We start from the raw sequence: 19,836 nt of genomic DNA on the forward strand, positions 1-19,836 counted from the left end.
AACTAGAATTCTAAGCAGAAAAAAAAAGTTAAAAAGATCAGACCCCCCCCCCTTTTCTTTTCTGTCTTTCTTGCTCTTAAAGCAACACAGCTGGCTGGGGGTGGGGGGAAAGAGACAGGAAAAGAAGAAGAAATTATGCAACAATTTCACCACTAACAAAATAGTTTTCTCTTCACATGCATTTTCCATTTCACTTTTACAGTAACAGCAAAAAAAATCTTCAGTTTACTGTTTCTTTCACAGTCTGGGATGGGGGAGAAACTCTCACACACACACACACACACACACACACACACACAGGATCAGCATAGCCACACATTCACTTCCATTCAAACTGCTTGTATAAACACTTTCACATACAGATATTTCATTTCATACTTTCTCCTGGCAAACAAATAACTATTATTATAATTTTAAGGAACTGTTCAAAAGCCAATGAGCTCCTTTCCTTTCCCAATTTCCTTTGCTCTTAGAGCTTGCCTATTAACTTTCTTGCAAAATGAGACATCCGGCCGTTATTTGTTTCACAACAGTGAAAACTCTCCTGTAGCCATACCTTTCAGAAACATGTCTTCTAAAACCCTCATGGAGTGTTTGGATTACTTCACGTGTTATGGCTTTATTCAACACCTGCTATCCATCAGGTAATATCCATTTTCCTTCTGTATTCTTTTCCTTTTGTTTTATTACTTGGTTTATTGTGGCAACCATCATTTTATCTGTTGCCTAAATTTCTCTACATATACCTTTCCACATATACCTTTTGTGCTGCCTTTAACAAGTCATCTATACTTTTCCCTGTCCATCCCTCCAATTTTTGTAATTTCTTACTTATATCTGGCCAGGATTTTACCACAAATTGTATTTTTACCAGAAGAGTATTTGCTGGGTCATCTGGATCAGTTCCAGAATACTTCCTCATTTCGTCTTTCAGTCTTTGGAGGAATGTAGCTGGAGATTCTTCTTTTTCTTGTTCTATCATTAAAGCTTTACTCATGTTCTGTGCTTTTGGGACAGCTTCTTTTATTCCTCTTATTAATAATACTCTCATATCTTCCATGTTTTGTCTATCTGCAGCATTATTATTATCCCAATTTGGTCTTACTACAGGAAACTTTACATCTGCCAAAATTGCCCCCTGTGCTTGGGGATTATGTTCCCTAGTCCAGACCAAATGAGCTGCTCTTTGAATTAACTGTCTTTCTTCTGCTGTAAATAACATGTTCTGTATCACTCCTAATTCATCCCATGTGTATATGTTTGCTCCTAACAACAGATCCAGTTGCTCTGCTACCCCTATTGGATCTTCTATCATGCTTTTCATTTCTTTCTTAAAGGCGCATAATTCAGATGCCTTTAAAGGCTCATGTACAAAACTGATACGGGCCTGTCCTTGGCCATCTACTCCATTGGGTACTTCTCTTAAAGGAAAAGCCTGTAGTGCTTTATCCTTAAAGGGAAAATTCTTTATATCTTTCTTCAATTGTTCCAATTCTTTTACTAATACCTTATAGGGTCCACCTCTCACAGCTCCCTGGGCTTGTGTTACAGGAGCTGGTAGGGGTGGTGGAATAGGTATTTGTACATTTGTTGGTTGTGGTAGATTAGGATTATAAAGTGGGGGTAAATATTTCATGGATTTTTCATCATCTTCTTCCTCTATTTCATTCTTCTCTTCTTCTTGTAAATATATTGAGGTTACTTTATGAGGGCTAGGGCCACTCATAGTCAAGGTGACCCATTTACCTGGGTTCCAAATTAAAGCATAGTCTAACTCATTGACTAATGATTTACATGTTTTCCTTGACACATACTCATATAAATTCTGATAAGCAAAATAGTCATTTGTTCCTAATCTAGGCCACTCTACTTTTTCATCTTCCCACCAGAGAAAACAACACAAAGTAACCATATCTTCCTTGGTTATGTCTAATTTACTAATTATTTCATTATATGGAGGTTTTCCCCAATTACTCAACAAAATCCCTAATGGACTTTCTTTATCTATATTCAATTTGGGGTTCCTTCTTATTTTTTTCAAACACTTCTTTCCTGGAGTACTCTCTGTGTTGCCCATACTGGTTTACCGTCCTGTGTATTCTAATTGAGACTTCACATAAATTCCTTAATTCACTCCCCCCTGATCCCCCTAGATATGCACTCACATATCAGAGGTCCACTTTCGCTAAGTGGATACTTGGGATGTCACACACACACTGTCTCAAATTCACACAGGCCTACCCAGTCTTCCCACCGACTGCCTAGGCAGTGTATACTGGCCACTCCAGAACACTTACCTAGGTCCGTGCACGGAGTTGCCCAGTTCCCGGAAGCCAGCAACACACACACACCGGTTCAATTCGTATCTCTGTCTAATATCAACTCTATGGGTTCGCCGAGGAAAGCGTTGCTGCTCCTTTACCAACAAGATGAGATAGACTGTCGAAATCGACAGGGCATGCCTTCCACATCACCTTCTGGATCTGGTGCAGACAAACGATCCCGGTCTCGAGCCCCATGTTGGGCGCCAAAACTGTTGGTAGAAATTCTAGCCCACTGAATAACACCAAACTGCAAGTTGAAATTAGACAGAGATTTATTGGCTACAACAGTTTGCAAAGCGTGGTGGATTCCAAATAAATATTTGAGCCACACCTAGTCACAGCGAAAACACACATTATATACATTCTATTCCGACGCCTTGGCCCCTCCTCTGAGGTTACAATCTTATCAGGATCGCCTAAACAAAATACATTATCCATGCCCCTTACTATTTTGCTTCACCTATTCCCTTATATGTACTTTATCATGAAATCCTATAGTTCAATGTGGAAATCCTATAGCCTACGTGCAGAACTCTTCCAAGGTACATGTACATGTAGAAATTGTGTGGAAATCTTGCAGTGTACATGTAGAAATTTTGTGTAGAAATCTTTCTGTCTGCGTTTAGAAATTTTACAGAGTACGTGTCACTTAACTTTATTTTTTATTCTAAAATTTTATTCCTAACAGGCTCAAGTTTATTATTTAGTGTTGTGTAATCTTAGCAGTTTGGGGCTTTGCCAGCAGATTCATGATTAATTAAATGGTAATTAACTGAGAAGATTGGCATACTTGGGAATCAACTGTAAGCTTTTTTTCAGATCCTTGTTATTCACCCTCATAGTAAGCTGGGGTAGGTTAGACTGATTACTTTGGGAGCAAAATGGAGTAATCCAGAAAGATAACAATTTTTTTCAGGTAGAAGTAGGAATCTTGAAAATACTTTGGGGTTTTTCTTTCACAAATTCTCTATCTGCTAAATGGGAAAGAAAACTGTATTATCTGTGCTGAAAACATAGCTCCCTCTGGAACAATCTGACGGTGCATTCATGTATTGAAGACACCTGTTGTCATTCTCCCAGATTCTCTAAGCCGGGGCAGGGGTCTGTGTGTGTGTGTGTGTGTGTGTGTGTGTGTAAAACAAACGGCTATTTCTTCAGATCCGGGGCAGGGGTGTGTGTGTGTGTGTATGTGTGTGTGTGTGTAAAACAAACGGCTATTTCTTCAGATCCGGGCCCGGGGTGTGTGTGTGTGTGTGTGCGTGTGTGTGTGTAAAACAAACGGCTATTTCTTCAGATCCGTAGCGTTTTGAAAAGGCGACTCAGTTCCAACTTCTCGGTTGCATTTCCTGACTCTGCACCAAGCATCTAGCGTGAGATAGTCCCGCTTCTCCAGGTAGAAGATAGAGGGCACTGATGTCCAGGCTCTTTCTTAGGCGCTCTTTCTCTTGTCAGGACGTAGAGAAATGCGCTTATGGCAAGTCCTTGCAATACTGCATTATGGTCAGTAAAAGGTTATGCTAAAGGGGATTTAGATTTTCCTCTCCCTCTCACTTTCGTTTCCCCAGTCTCTTATTTAAAACAAGTTCAAGTTATAGGAAGTCTCAATCCCTCCGATGGCTCCTTTAACTCTGACTCATTCCGTCATTCAACTGCAGCCTTGCAGGTATCGAAGTCGCATTTTATACGACTGAAAAAAAAATCTAGGATGTCTGAGAATAGTATCCTAAGACTGTTTCCTGGCCAGGTGCTGATGGGGACATAAAATCCTCGATTTCTTAACCAATCTCGGGGGTCAGGTTTTCTTCGGCTTTGCGGTAGAAAAAGCCAAAAGCGGAAGTCTGGACTGTGCGCCTTCTCGATCTCCTCCTTCCTTCACTTCCGTTGGGCATTTTATTTATTTATTTATTTCTTCGTTTGATGTGCATCCGGGTCCTGCCGGCGTGCTTAGCGGCTGTTGTGGAGAGCGGGTAGATGAGACGCCGGGTTCAGCGAGCGCGTGGCTGGAGGGTGAGTAAATAGAACTGGCCGGCCAGGCGCGCGCACACCCAAACGAGCGGCTTTTGCATTTCCGTCTTCTCCGAGCCGTCCGTATGAGGTGGCGAAGGGTTTGCGCTGGAAATCAGCTCCTCTCCGTCCTAGTTGCGATGACCTGAAGTCCCGCGGATATTGACCGGTCTGTTGTCTACAGGCATTGCCCACATTCCTTTTTCTTTACAGGCCACGCTTCTGTCCGCCTGCCTGATGCGGTTTCTTGTGCGTAGAAAGATGAAAACAAGCCCAGCTTTCTTTAGAGGGAAAGGGGCTTGTTGCATTTCCAAACCCTGACAAGCGTTTGATAGTCATGAAGTGTATTTAGAGTGTCAGACAGTAACCAGTTTTACTGGATAATTGTTGGGTATAGTGAGGATTGTGCCAATAGAGAAGTCCTATGAAAAGCGGGTGCTGAACCGACGTTGCCGTTTGGCTTCTGTCACCCAGGTGATGACAAAAAAAATAAAAAATGGAGAAGTAGCATTCTTGTGTTGAAGCAAATGCATTTTCCATGCAGTTCTTGTCCTTTCCGGGGGAGGGGGGGAATCGGAACTTTCTATTAAGTGCTCTTTTGTTTGGCTTGCTATTAAACATGCATACCTAGTGCTTTTGTTATCTTCTTGGTTCACTTTCTGCACAGTTTATAGATCTCCCAATCTTATGGCTTTAGTGTAATCCGGGCCTTAAGCAATTAGTCCGCAGGATCTGCTGTTGAGGAATCACGTGATCAGCCTGTACTGTACTCCTGCTTTAAGTGAATCGCAAAGAAGAAGAAAAAGAGCATTCGTTAAGAGACGAATGCTTACAGCCGAAAATTAAAATGACTGTTGTAAGGTGGATGTAAATTGGCGTTTCAAACCGACATTTCTAATAAGACGTTCCCTCTCCAAGAATGGCATTTTTATTTTTAAATTAGACTTCCTTTGGAATAAGCACACTTTAAATGGTTTTACACGGATTTAAATTTCTGACTGTGAGCAAAACTGTTTATTTTTCATTTCTCCACAAAGCAGATCTGCTTGACTGTTAGAAATGGACATCTAATCATTCAATTTTATACAGTGAGAAAAAACACACCAACTATTATCAAAGGAGAAATTTTGTATTACAGACCTAGTCACAGAAGGCTACTTCTGTTGGTTGGACATGGGCATGTTAATCTCATGCACGAGGGTTTACCACATGACTTTAACAAAGCAAAATAGAGTTGGGGACAATCAAATGGAGACTTTTGTATGAGGTGAGGTAGGTTTTGTTTTGTTACAGTCTGTTCAGAAATGTTAATGCCAATTGTTTGAAATGGGATGATATTTTAAATTAAACGTAAAGGAAAATTAAATTCATCTAAAGTAAAATAGTTGAGGTTAACAGTTGTGCAAATATATTACCCAAAAAGGTATTTAACATAAATTTTATAACATAAGAAAAATAGGCTTGAAAACATCCAAAGGACTATGCACTATTCAGGAGCATGAACAAATCACTTCTCTTCAAATTGTTAGAGCGTATACATCTTTTGCAAGATTTTTTTCAAGATGGCCTTTTCAAAATTTCTTCTGGCCATGTCCTCTTCCACGATTTGTTTTTTCATGCATTAGGAGATAATTGGGAACAAAGTTTCAAAGCAGATACAAGAGGCTTATAAAAGAAACAGGTCTTTTAGTGGTAACTTCAAAAAGAAGTGCTTTGTTCTTACATTTAAACATTTCCCAGCATCTCTTTCAGATGTTTTGCACAATGTTAATGCAAGTAACAGAGGCATCTACATCTGTTTTCAGTGACTAAATTATAACAACTGAATGCATAACTGAAGCATGAAAGTAACTGTACAGAGAATCATAGCTTTTACAGAATTTTAGGAATTGTCTTTCCTGAAATAACTTTATTTCACTAGGGATAGTTTTGAAGGTAGTTTTGTTATCAATATTTTACCTATATTCAGTTTTGAACAACTTATTTATTTCTTAGCTATTTTGGGCCTCTTCGGTAGGAATGATGCTAGCACTTAGTGTGATGTATTTGAAAATCATGCCAATGAAATATGAGCAATAGAATAAGACTCAAGATTGCACATTCCCCATTCTCTAGAGCAGCGGTTCTCAAGCTGTGGGTCGGGACCCCATTTGGGGTCGAACGACCATTTCATGGGGGTCGCCAAACAACGCAGTCCGCCATTTCCCCCCCCCCCTTTTCCTTAGCTGTGCTACTCCCTTTTATTCTATTGGCTTTTGAAAGCCAATAGAATAGACTCTCTTGAATAGAGTCTAATTCTATTGGCTTTCAAAAGCCAATAGGAATTGTCCAGGCTGTCTCTGCCCTGCTGAGCCCGCCAAAAGTCCCATTCTGCAAACGGTGGTGCACCAGTTGAGTAGTCCTCGACTTACGACCGGTTGAGTAGTCCTCGACTTACGATCGGTTGGGAATCGCGGCATTAAAAAGGTTGAGAACCACTTCACTAGCACAAGCCCGCCCCATTTGTGCCAGCAGAGACAACCTACTTTGGATCCTGTTGGTTAAAGAACTTCGACTACCGGGATCCAGAAGAGCCTTCCCTGCTGGAGTGCCTGCCCTATGGAACATTTTTCTCTCCAAGGTGAGATCTTCTCCACCCTCCTATATAGAGCCCAAGATCTGGCTCTGCTGGTTAGACTGGGACCCAGTGGGGGATACTACACTAAATTTGATAGCAGGCACGACCTCCTCCCTCCTTCCTTGCTTCTCTACATGGTCATCTTTTATTCTCATATCACTATATTCTCATTGTTTCCATTTTCATTGTTTATTCTATTATTCCATTAGTTTGCTACTGTTATGTTTACACTTCACGAATGAAGGCAAATATATGTATCCTAGAATAATGATGCAAAATAGAATTTGGGTCAGTCACCGGGATCAGAGATTTATTCTACTGACCTTTTGGACCCATGCTGGAGCCCATCTTTGAGGAATTTCTCTACTGGACTATGTGCTTTGGGCTGTTCTGTGAGTCGTGTCTTTGTGTTGCCTTCCTATTGGTTGATTGGTGTGTTGATTGGTGGCGATTGGCTGTTGTTTCCTTGGGCTGCCAAGTGCCCGGCTCCTAAGTATTTATTTATTTATTTATTTATGAGACTTATATACCGCTTTAAGTGCAAGCACTCTCTAAGCGGTGTACACCAGTAAGCAATATATATACATTTACATTGCCCCCAACAATCTGGGTCCTCATTTTACCTACCCCAGAAGGATGGAAGGCTGAGTCAACCTTGAGCCGGTGAGATTTGAACCGCTGACCTGCTGAACACAAGTCAGCTAAAGTGGCCTGCAGTACTGCACTCTAACTGCTGCGCCACCTCGGCTCTTTGTATTGGATAGGCAGGTGGTAATTCAGCACTCCTGCTAACTGACAAGGGGTCTGTTGGGAAATTCCCTGAAGGTGGGTTCCAGCATGAATCCAAAAGCTTGGAAGAGTAAATCTCTGGTCCCGGTGACCGACCCAAATTCGATTTCACACTTCTTTTCATTTCTCTGTTTTATTGCAGTATGGCTGCCTAGTATAGCCTCATGGAAAAATAGATCACAAATAATAAATTAATATCTGCCACTTTACTGTCTGTCCTTATAGTTTGGAAATGCTGTTTGGAGCTCTTGCAATACTCTAGCTTTAATCATCTGGAATAATTTGATTTTTGTCTGTCATCTCGCTTACCTCTAATTTTAGACTATCTATGACAGTGGTGACGAACGCCCCAGTCCTAGGCCTTCAGCTGGGTTTTATAAAACTTTTTTGCTTTAGGCCTCCGCTACAGTGTGCACAAAAACAAAAAAGGTTCAATCAGTCAATTTCAACTTCTTGCCGGAAAAGAAAAGGTCTTGTAAAGTTGGAAATGATTGATTGAATGTTTTAGTCCCACCCAGTCTGCCGTTATCACTGCGGCCATGCCTACCCAGTGGGCCACGCCCAGCCAATGGGCCACGCCCAGCCAATGGGCCACGCCCAGCCAATGGGCCACGCCCAGCCAATGGGCCACACCCACCCGGCACTCGACGATGCATAAGTGGGTTTTGGGTTGCAGTTTGGGCATTCGGTCTCTAAAAGGTTCGCCATCACTGATCTATGAACTAAAGGATATCTATTGATCTGAGCAGAAATTTGGATCATTCTTATTTTATATTGCGAACACTGTCCATTTAATCATATTCTCTGCTTTCTAATAATTCTTGTCATTCTATTTGCTTTTCATTCAATTGTATAGAAAGATGGATTTTCCTTTGAATGTATGTGTGGATGAATGAATTGTTCTGTATCAATTGTCTGCAGTACTAAATGGAAATTTCAGAGTGTATCTGGATATATTTATGTCTATTTGGAGGTATACTCTGAGGCGTTCTTCATTTAATAGAAACCAGAATCTTGATGCTGAAATGGATTTCCATTCTATTGGCATATTTCTGAAACTTGTTACTCTATGCTGGCTTTATCTATGCTTGACTTACTAGTTTAGAACTTGCAGTTTTGGAAATTTCTTCTTTGTTTAAAATAAGTTTTCTACAGTTTTCTGTTGGTATCGATGATGGAGTTTCAAGTTTAGTAGACATGGGGGAAACATCAAGACAAGAGAGACATATTAGAATTTTTAATTTTGCAAAAGGATTTATTCTTGATTATTTAAAAGGGAATATAAGTATAGAAGTTATTAATGTAATGATCATTAGTATTAATGCAACTAATCTATGTTGAAAAAGTCCATAGTCATATGGCCATCCCTCTCAAATATAACTCTGGGTTACTAACAATGAAGAAAAACAAGATAAAATCTTCAAAACTAAATAATAAGTAACCTATACAGCAGTTTAAATAGAACAACCCAATAAACATAAGCATAATATAAACTTAACCACACACCTAGATCCTAAGGTAACCAAACTAGGTATTCAAAGACTTACAAGAGTTAGTAGGGTTAAGGCAAGTCTGTTCTCTGGAAGACTGATGTTCCAGAGAATGGGCCCCAGAACAGACTCTCTTCTTGGATGCAGCCAGATGCATCCTGCTTGGATGCAGCTGCTAGTATTTAAGGAAATATTTTTTACATCTTTTCATTTTTGTTTGCATATCATTATTTGTATGCAATAATGAAAAATAAATTAATTTCTAATCTTCAGATGATTTTCATTTTTGATGGATAAGATTTTTAGTGGACAAAGCAAAATAATTTTTAAAATTTTGAATCAGTTTTTGTAATTGTATTTCTTTTAAAGAGTATGTGAGTGATTATTTTCCTAGAACGCTGTTTTGCACTGTTAAAAAGATTTTATGACATCTGAATGTTAGCAAATGCTATATAGTTACCTAAAATCTGCAAAGAACAACTTTTTGGGATCAAGGTTATGCCAGTTATGACAGTTTCATAATTCCAATTTCTTTAAAAAGATAGAAAAAATAGTAATTAGGTTCAGAGAGCAAACAAAAAATTGTTAAAAATTAGAGTAATTAATTAAAGACATAGCTTTTATTTCATCTATATTTTACCTTAATATATAAGGACAATACAAATTATGGTAAAATATAATGCAATAAAACTAAAAAACAATCTGGAACTAAAAAGTAAATAAAACTATACATAAAACCCAGTAAATCTAGCTACGCATCTAGGAATAGTTATCTCAAAATCTTGTGGCACCTGCTGTGTATTTTAGGACCCTTTCATTAATAAAGTGCATTTTTCATTCATTTCTGCAATATGTAAATAAATAAAAAATGAATTATTATAATGGCCATGTCTTTTTGGCAGCATACTAGGTAAATGTGTCTTTATTGGAATTGTGCACATTTTACATGTCTGGATTAAATATGTTTGATTTTTACATGGTGCTTTTTAATTTAATTTATTATTATTATACATATTTGTGGTGATCCCTGTAACAATAAAAAAACATTATTTACTGAATGTTGTTGTTGTTGTTATTATTATTATTATTATGTTCACTTAGCGAACATTTGAAGTTGCACCATAAGCGCCACCTAGTGTTTATGAATAAGTCTCAAAATTACGAATGTTGCAGCATCACGAGAGTCGTTCACCCTTATGAACGATTGCAGAGGCACTGCAACATTCACCCTGCCTATTACCCTCCCTCCCCATGCAGGGTCTCCATAGGCCCTAGGCCTGTGGATACTCACATTGCGAAGATCTAGAGAGCCTTTGGTTTCTTGGTCTGTTTCAGTGCTTCAGGCCTTTGGTGCATTCACAAAGAATGGAGGCCTAAAGTACCGCATGATCTCATTGTACTTTAGGCCTCTGTTCTTTGCAAACGGAGGCCTGGATGAGATCTGCTGCAAAAGGCTTTGCAAATGGAGGGAAGGACTGAAACATTGAAGCTTTCCCTCTATTTTTAAAGTCTTTTGCCATCTTTGCAAAAAGCCTTTGCTGCCAAGAATGGGGCCAGGAGGGACATGTGCATCTCTGTAGGTCTCCATTTATAGCACAAAAGCCTTTTTTCTAGGCCTTTGCCAATGGGAAAAGAGGCTGGGAAGAACACATGCTTCCCACCAGGACTCTGTTTTCTTCAGCAAAATGCTTGAGGAGGCCTTTACCAAAGAAAATAGAGCCCCAGACAGGCCCACTCATCCCTCCAGGCCTCCATTTTCATTGGCAAGATCTTTAAGCACTTTACCTGTGAAAATAGAGCCCCAGAGAGGTGTGTGTGACCCTCCGGACCTTTATTGTTGTCACAAAGGCCTTCTCAAGCACTTTGCCAAAGAATACGGAGCCCCAGAGGGGAGCATGCTCCCTCTGGGCCTCTGTTCTTGTCAGCAAAGGCCTCAAGCAAATTGCTGATAAAAATGGAGCCCTGGAGTGGAGCCTCCATTCTTATTGGTAAAGCTAGGTGTCCTGATTTTGTACAACTTCAGGCACCCATTCGCTTTTGCAGAGAATGGGTGCTTGAAATCTCGCGAGATCAGGGCACCCAAAAACTTCCAGTCTATACACGAAAAGAGTTTGCATGACAGTGGGAGGTTTGAAGCAACATGAGTTTGCTGTCCCAAACCTCCCTAATGGTGTGCAAACACTTTTCTGTGCTGAGCCTTTGGAGGAAACTCATCGAGGCTGCCTGTCATTCCAGAAGTGGCAGGCAGCCTTGGTGTGTCAGAGAAGCCGAGCAGGGCATGCTCATCCTTTTTCCCTCTGCTCACCGCTTGCCAGGAACAGGCAAAAGAACAGGCTGGAGAGGAGACAGATCTTCACAAAGTAAGTGACCTGGCATGGCAGGATGGGGGGGGGGAGCAATTGTGGGGATCCCAGACAAGGGAGAATGAGGTATTTCAGTGGGTCAGGGGAGGTCTTGAATGGTCTGAAGCAGGTGGCCTGTTCCATCGCTAGGTCCCCCATGGCCTTCCCCACCCAGAGATACCTCATGTGCACTTAACGACCTGCTCATTCGATTAGAGAATGTGTGGGCGAAAGGAGGGAGTGATCTATTCAAGTTACAAGATTCACTCCTAGAAATCCTTGAGTTACGAATGGAATGGGCAGGCTACATTACATTCGTAACTCAGGTCTACCAGTATTTCTTATTTTTACTAGGCTTAGTTTTTCCAGTGCAGTTTTCGGGGGAGGGGGGGAACAGTTCATGCATGTATCTATTCATTTTTCCTCTTTGCTGTGTAATGGTAGGAACTCTCATCCAGTTCCTACTTCTTAGACTTAAATAAACCTTTAAAATTATTTTAATCTTCGTAGCAATATACTCCTCAATTATTTTTTTGTGTTATTATCAATTTTAATTTGTTTTTCCCCTTTGTATTCCTTGTTTGACTTATATGAACAATAGTGCCTTTATTTGGGAGAACCTTTTTTTTTGCCTTTTATGGCTTCCTTAATCTATTTATTAACAAAACTGGCATCTTCTTGGACTTCCGGTGGATTTTGCGCGCGCGATGGCGGCTACTTTGTAGCCGTCCTCCTGGGTAAGTGTAAGAACCGCTATGAACAGCAGACACCAGCTGTTCAGCGGTTCAAAATCCCCCTCCCGGGCAAAGGGGGGGTAGAGAGTGTCTGAATAGTGGTAGAGCCTCTTTTGCACCCCCCAAGTTTTTTTTGGGGGGTGAAAGGAGTGCTCCCACGGAGTTCAGACTGTCTCTGCTTCCCAGCTGTTTTTGTCCTCAGGGACAAAACGAGCCGCTGCAAACACCTCCGTGCTTAAAGAGAACTGGTGAGTTTTTTTTTTTATAAACGGACAGAGCTGAGTAGAGGATTTAGTTTTTGCTTTCTTTGACTTATTTGGATTTTAAGTTTTAAGACTTGTTTCTATTTTTATTCTCTCTTTTTATTTTTCTTTCTTTGTTGAAAGGGAAAGTAAAATGGCGATCGGCAAATCTCTCGGTGTTTTTTTTCTGAAGTTAGAATGCTGACCGGCAGGCTTTTTGGTGTTTCTCTTTCTTTCCTTTCCCTTTCCCTTTTTATTTTCTTATGATTGGAATGGTTGTTTTTGGTATCTCTAAGTATTTTTTTTTGGAACGGACTTTTTCTATTTAATTATTTTTTTTTCTCTTCTCCCCCCCCTTTTTTTTCTTTGAACTCCCTTCTTTTTATTGTAATGACCCTTTTTTGAAGGACTTTTTTCTGTTTAATTTTTGCAATTTTTAAGAAGGAGTAAAGCTTTTTTTAAATTCCTTTTCTCTTCTTTTTTTTCCCTTTTTTCTTTTTATTATAATGACCTTCTTTGGAGGGAGTTATGATTTTTGAAGGAATTTTTATAATTTTTTAAGAAGGACTAAAGGTTTTTCTTTAAGATGGCTCCAAAGCGTCCAGGGATTTCTACAGCTTCTAAATCAACAGTTTCACCCTCTTCTGGGGGTCAGCTAATAACTATGAAGGATTTGCAAGACATGATGGGAGATGTTATAATTCAAATTAGGGCAGAAATGAAAAAGATTTTAGAGGAAAATAATAAGATCTTGAGACAAGATTTTGTTTTGGCTTTAGAAGGAGTTGCTTCTGTTCTTGAAAAGGTGAACTCCCATGTGGAAGAGGTAGCTGAAAAAGTGGACATAATGGAGGGGAAAATTGAAAGTATGGAAAAAGAAATGGAAAATGAGATTCTTATGCTTCAATATGGACAAATGGAATATGCCTTAAGAATTAGGGGCCTGGGAGAGTCTTTGCAAGGAGATCTGAAAGAGATGGTTGCAAAGGACTTTGCATTGATTTTGAATAAAGAAAAAGAGGGAATACTTAGTGAAATTGAAAAATTATTTAGGGTTAACTCTGTGGTGGCAGCACAGAAGAATCTGCCAAGAGATGTGGTAATTTACTTTGGTAAAAGATCTTTACGCAATGAAATTGTGCAAGCCTATTATAAGAAGAGATTTCAAATTGCTTCACAAGATGTTATAATTTTTAAGGAGATCCCATCTAAAATTCTAAGAAGAAGAAAGGAGTTTGCTTTTCTAGCAAATGAACTTAAAAAGAGAAAAATTTTATTCAGATGGGATGTTCCGACTGGAATGGTGGTGAACTACCTGGGGACATGTTATAGACTTAATACTGTTTCTCAAGCAAAAGATTTTTATACTTCGGTCCTGGGGGTATGTGCATCGCCATCTATTAAGTTTAAAGCTTTGGAAGAAAAGAATGTAGAATTACAGTTTGAAGAGCCTATATTTATGAAAACTGGCGAATCTTTGTGTGAGAGGCCTCAACAAGTCCAGGTTGAGGAGCAGAAGACAACTTGTGCAGCATACAATTCCAAAGAAAAGCAGCAACAGAAGAAGGTTAAGGAAGTTTCATATTCAGTGGTCTCTGAATCTCTGGGAGATGTTAGACCTACAAAGTCTTTGGAGCAATCTTCAAGGGTGGAATTGCTGCCTGAAATGGAAATTGGGAAATCTCAGTTTGAGGGGCATCAACAAGAGAGGAACGGGCAGAGGATAACTTGTACAACTTACAATTGTAAAGACCAACACAAGGAGGAATTCAAGGAACCCTTACCTGTATTGGCTTCGGAGTCGATGGGAGATTCAGGAATTTTGGAGCAGTCTCCTAAGGCAGAGCTTGCAGCATTTCTTACGAGTTTGATACAAGAATGGAGAATGGAAATGGAAGAATGGAAGAATGGAGAATGGAAAAAACTGGAATGTGAATAATTAATAATAATACTAATATAATTGAGATTGATAAGGATGCAGTTTCTTACGGATGGAATTTGTTATTGGCGAAGATTGAAATGTTTAATGTGTTTATTATGGATAGGCGTATAAGGGAATTTTGTTGTTTTAAGTTTTGAACCTTTAATGATAATATTGTTTAAATTTGTGTTTTGAAGGGATTATAATTTGTTTATTTTAGTGAGGGGATTCTAATGTTTTAAATTTTAAGTAATGTTTAAATTTGTGTTTTGAAGGGAGTATAACTTGTTCAAGTTTTAAGTATGCTTAAACTTGGTTTTTAAATATTATTAATATTTTTAAGAGAAAATAATTTGTTTAATTAAATGTCTAGATTTGTTTAGGAAAGAAAGTAATGTTTAAATTTGTGTTTTGGGAGGGAGTTTATATAGAATGATGATTGTATTTAGATTTGTTTAGGATTTAAAAGTGTTTTTAGTTTTTAAATATTATTACTAATATTTTTAAGAGAAAATAATTTGTTTAACTAAATGTGCTTAGATTTGTTTAGGACTTATAGGTTTTTTAAGTTTTTTCTTTTTGGATAGGAGAGATTATGAAGATTGAAGGAAATATGTATTTACTTTAAGTTTTTTAAGAGTATTTAGTTTTAATGGTATAACAAAGGTTTATATGTTTATTTTTTTGTTTTAGGATAAAGAAAGAGGGAGAAATTAGATTTTACACTATAGATATAGATATTCAAAGAAAGTAATGTTTAAATTTGTGTTTTTGGAGGGAGTTTATATAGAATGATGATTGTATTTAAATTTGTTTAGGTTTTAAAAGTGTTTTAAGGTTTTTTTGTTTTTTTGTTTTTTTTAATTAAGCCTGTACTCAGCTCTGGGAAGTCCAGGGGAGGGTTTGGGAGGTTGGGAAGGGGGGGGTGAGGTAGGGTTGGGGGGGGTATGGGAAGGGGATTTGTTTTTGTAAAATTTAAAAAATTTTCAATAAAAAAAAAACCTGGCATCTTCTTAGTTTTCTTGAGACTTCCCAATCTGTGGTACACACTTTTGCTGAGCTTTTGTTCTTCAGAATTTTAAATAGCTTCTATGAATCTTGAAGAGTTTTGATCTTTCTGGTTTTCTATTTTAGCTTATATTTTAATTTATTTTTGAAAAGATTTATTGTTCTGAATTCAGATGTTACTTCTCTCTGTATTTTGCCATCTTTGCTTGAGTCATGCTTCTGTATGTGTCTGCAAATTTTCAGTGTTGAAAGAATCAACTGCTCTGTACATAAATGTGAAGAATCCTTCTATTGTAAGTATACATAATCTGGTACTCTATGTGTATATTGAATTATAGCCTTCTTAAAGGTGGAACTATTGTGTGTGCTGGCAGTGCTTTATGGAATTTTAGTTCAAAGGATCTGCAAAGCATTAGGCTGTTTATATTGTACCCCCACTCTTGAGAATTTTTTCTATTTTAATTTCTTATCAAGAATTCTTCTTGAGAAAAGGTTTAAAAATAAAGCCTATGGTAACAATATTGTATTTCTTTGGAAGTCATAATGCATACCTCTTTTTCTCCATCATATGAGGTTTATATATGCAGATAGAATTTATTGCTATAAAGGTAACAGTATCTAATTTTCAAGTACCCTCTTTTCTAACAGTGTTAAAGCTGTTATAAAAATGTGGCATTTGAAAAAAATAATACTTTTTCCCCAGAAACTTTATTTGAGCAAAATAAATCTCCACACATGACAACCTGAGTGATGCTGTCTCTGTAATGCTGTCTCTGCCCTCTCGCAATGCCTGGAAGCTCTAGGGATCTAGATGAGAGACAACAGACTTTGACTAAACCCTGGCAAAACTTGGACTCAATGGCTTTGGGTGCATGGAGCCTCAGGATCTGAATGTATGTCATCCTCTGTTCTCGATGGGATTGTTCTAGCCTTTTCAGATCCAGTTCATAACTTAGGGGTTCTCCTGGACTCATGTCCTCTGCTTGAACAGCAAGTTGCAGGCATGACCAGGAGAGCATTTGCACAGCTGCGGTGTGTATACCAGTTATGATCTTTCCTGGAGCATGACTCCCAGTGCTCAGTTATTCACACTCTGGTCATTTCTCATCTGAGCTACTGCAGTGGGACTACATTTGAAGTCCATTTGGAACCTCCAACTGGTGCGAAGTACAGTGAGATAAGTCTTTAGGAGCCCTAGGACAGCCCATATTACACTTCAGTTTTGCGAACTTCACTGATTACCATCTGTTTCTGAGGGCAGTTCAAGGTGTTGGTTGTGACCTATAAAGCTCTTAATGGCAGAAGTCTAGGCCACTTGATGAACTGTCTTATCCTTCTAGCATAGTGCCAGCAGAGAGAATCTGTTTCAGATTCCACTGGTCAAAGAAAACTCTTTTCCACCAGCTTTGGTCACCGTCATTATCATCATCAAATTTTCCTACCCTCTTACTTATGTAACAAGAAAAAAGCATATTTTTATGGGATGTTAAATTGCTCTATGATCTGCTGGTTTTAACTGTTCAAGTGTAGTGATTTTAAAAATGTGGATCTGGTACACTTAACTGTATCTTGGTTGGTTGCTTACAGTGAGAGTGATTATAGTTTATCAGATTTAGCATATATTGTTTCTCCTTATGATTGCCTAGCTTATTAATGATAATTTTGTCTACTAATACTTAATTTAATAATGTCATATAATTTAATAAGTATTTATATAATTTAGCAGTAATAACTATGTCCTGTTAAATTATTTACAGTGAAGGAAAAAATTATTTGATCCCTGCTGATTTTGTACATTTGCTCATTGACAAAGAATAGGAGCACTCTCTTAAAGGGAGTGCTCCTAATCTCAGCTTGTCACCTGTATAAAAGACATCTGTCCACAGAAGCAATCAATCAGATTCCAAACTCTCCACCATGGCCAAGACTAAAAAACTGTCCAAGGATGTCAGGGACAAGATTGTAGACCTACACAAGGCTACACAAATAGCTTGGTGAGAAAGTGACAAAAGTTGGTGCGATTATTTGCAAATGGATGAAACACAAAATAACTGTCAATCTCCCTTGGTCTGGGGTTCCATGCAAGATCTCACCTCATGGAATTTCAGTGATCATGAGAACGTTGAGGAATCAACCCAGAACTACACAGGAGGATCTTGTCAATGATCCCAAGGCAGCTGGGACCATAGTCACCCCCCAAAAAAAACAATTGGTAACTCACTATGCCATGAAGGACTGAAACCCTGCAGCGCCTGCAAGGTCCCCTTGCTCACATGTACAGGCCCGTCTGATGTTTGCCAGTGAACATCTGAATGATTCAGAGGAGAACTGGGTGAAAATGTTGTGGTCAGATGAGACCAAAATCGAGCTCTTTAGCATCAGTTGAACTCGCCGTGTTTGGAGGAGGAGGAATGCTGCCTATGACCCCAAGAACATCATCCCCACCATCAAACATGGAGGTAGAAACATTATGCTTTGGGGGTTTTTTTCTAGTAAGGGGAAAGGGCAACTTCACCGCATCAAAGGGACGATAGACAGGGCCATGTACCATCAAATCTTGGGTGAGAACCTCCTTCCCTCAGCCAGGGCGTTGCAAATGGGTCATGGATGGGTATTCCAGCATGACAATGACTCAAAACACATGGCCAAGGCAACAAAGGAGTGGGTCAAGAAGAACTATTAAGTTCATACTACCATATGTGTGGGAATGCCCAAAGATTCGTGAGTATTGGAACAGGACACAAAACTGGTTGAGGGATATATTATCACTGGACTTAGAGTTAAAACCTGAACTCTTCTTGTTGGGAATAGCGACAGAAAAATACGACAAGGGAACAATCTACCTGCTGCTACACATCCTGACTGCAGCTAGGCTTGCTTTAGCGCAAAAATGGAAGAACAAGGAAATTCCCACAGAGGAAGAGTTAATACATAAAATATTAGCATGTGCGGAAATGGACAGGCTCACAATGATATTAAAAGATAAATGTGGATCAGTTTATTATGAAACGTGGGATAAATTTTACTGCTGGAGGAATTTGAAGAGGATGGTTGGGATTAAAGATGAATATTAAGATAGAAATATATGTTATTTTAGAACAAGTATTGTATATAAAACTTAGATATATGTAGAGATGAAGAATTGATTGTAAAAAGTGGAATAATCTGATAAGAATAAGTCTCATAAATAAATAAATAAATAAATAAGAATGTATATACTGGAATGTCACATTAAATCCAATGTTTGTTTGTTTTTAACTGTATTATAAATAAAATTTGTATATATAAAAAAAGAACCATTCAGGTTCTGGAGTGGCCTAGCCAGTCTCTAGACCTTAACCCCATAGAAAATCTGTTGAGGGAGCTGAAGGCTTGAGCTACCAAATGTCAGCTCGAAACCTTAATGACTTGGAGAGGATCTGCAAAGAAAAGTGGGACAAAATCCCTCCTGAGATGTGTGCAAACCTGGTGGCCAACTATAAGAAACTTCTGACCTCTGAATGCTAACTAGGGTTTTGCAACCAAGTACTAAGTCATGTTTTGCGAAGGGATCAAATACTTATTTCACTCATTAAAATACTAATCAATTTATAACTTTTTTGAAATGGGTTTTTCTGGATTTCATTGTTGTTATTCTGTCTCTCATTGTTAAAAAAAATTTACCACTACAATTATAGATTGATCGTTCCTTTGTCAGTAGACAAACGTACAACTTTAGCAGGGGATCAAATAATTTTTTCCCTCACTGTAAATCTTATTTTTCAAATATTGAAAATAGAGTGAAAGCTTATCTGTGTATAATAGCTAAATGATGTGTTTTCTTACGTAGATCTAAAACTATATAAGTGTATAGCCAGTATTAAAATATATGCAAATAGGGCTTCTATTACTGTGCAGTGATTTGAATTTGGAAGGAAAACATAGAGGGATATGTTTGACACAATTGTTAGCAGTTTTTTTAAAGAACTCATCTTGGCAGATCACACAGTGCAGTTAAGGAGACGCCAACAGAAGTGGTGTTTTTGCCTGTGTGATCTCTGAATATCTTTTTGACCTTTTTTTTTTCAGATCTGGATAATAAATTACAGACTTTATCACTGAAATCTAAAGTATTTTAGCATACATGACAATAATTTAAAATAGTTAAAAAATAGAATAAAAATTTTATTGAGTCAAACTCCTATAAGCTTTATGCATTACACAGTTTATTATATCAGGCAAATTATTTATCTTTCCCCCCTTAACCTGGCTTCCTTAATGCCTCACCAACTAGTTGGTACTTGTAAGAGGAAATTTAATTTACTTTCAATATTCCAGTTTAATTCTTGCTAACCATCTTTTAACCCACGAAGCTCTCTTCTATGT

General features: G+C 38.4%; 1 protein-coding gene across 4 annotated transcripts in view; it reads left to right on the forward strand.

The window, feature by feature from the left end:
* The first annotated feature begins 372 nt into the window (after positions 1–372).
* The window catches only part of LOC120297788 (sodium-dependent phosphate transporter 2-like), a 79,841-nt gene continuing 60,377 nt past the window's right edge, over positions 373–19,836 (forward strand). For 2 of the 4 annotated variants that reach the window (XM_039320806.1, XM_039320808.1), the window contains exon 1: positions 4,042–4,331. The gene's annotated coding sequence lies outside the window, so the exon portion shown is untranslated. The other 2 variants (XM_039320809.1, XM_039320807.1) reach the window with 2 other exon arrangements.

Source organism: Crotalus tigris, unplaced genomic scaffold (genome assembly GCF_016545835.1).
Source record: "Crotalus tigris isolate CLP2741 ecotype Arizona unplaced genomic scaffold, ASM1654583v1 scf7180000023707.100877, whole genome shotgun sequence".
NCBI classification, from domain to species: domain Eukaryota; kingdom Metazoa; phylum Chordata; class Lepidosauria; order Squamata; family Viperidae; genus Crotalus; species Crotalus tigris.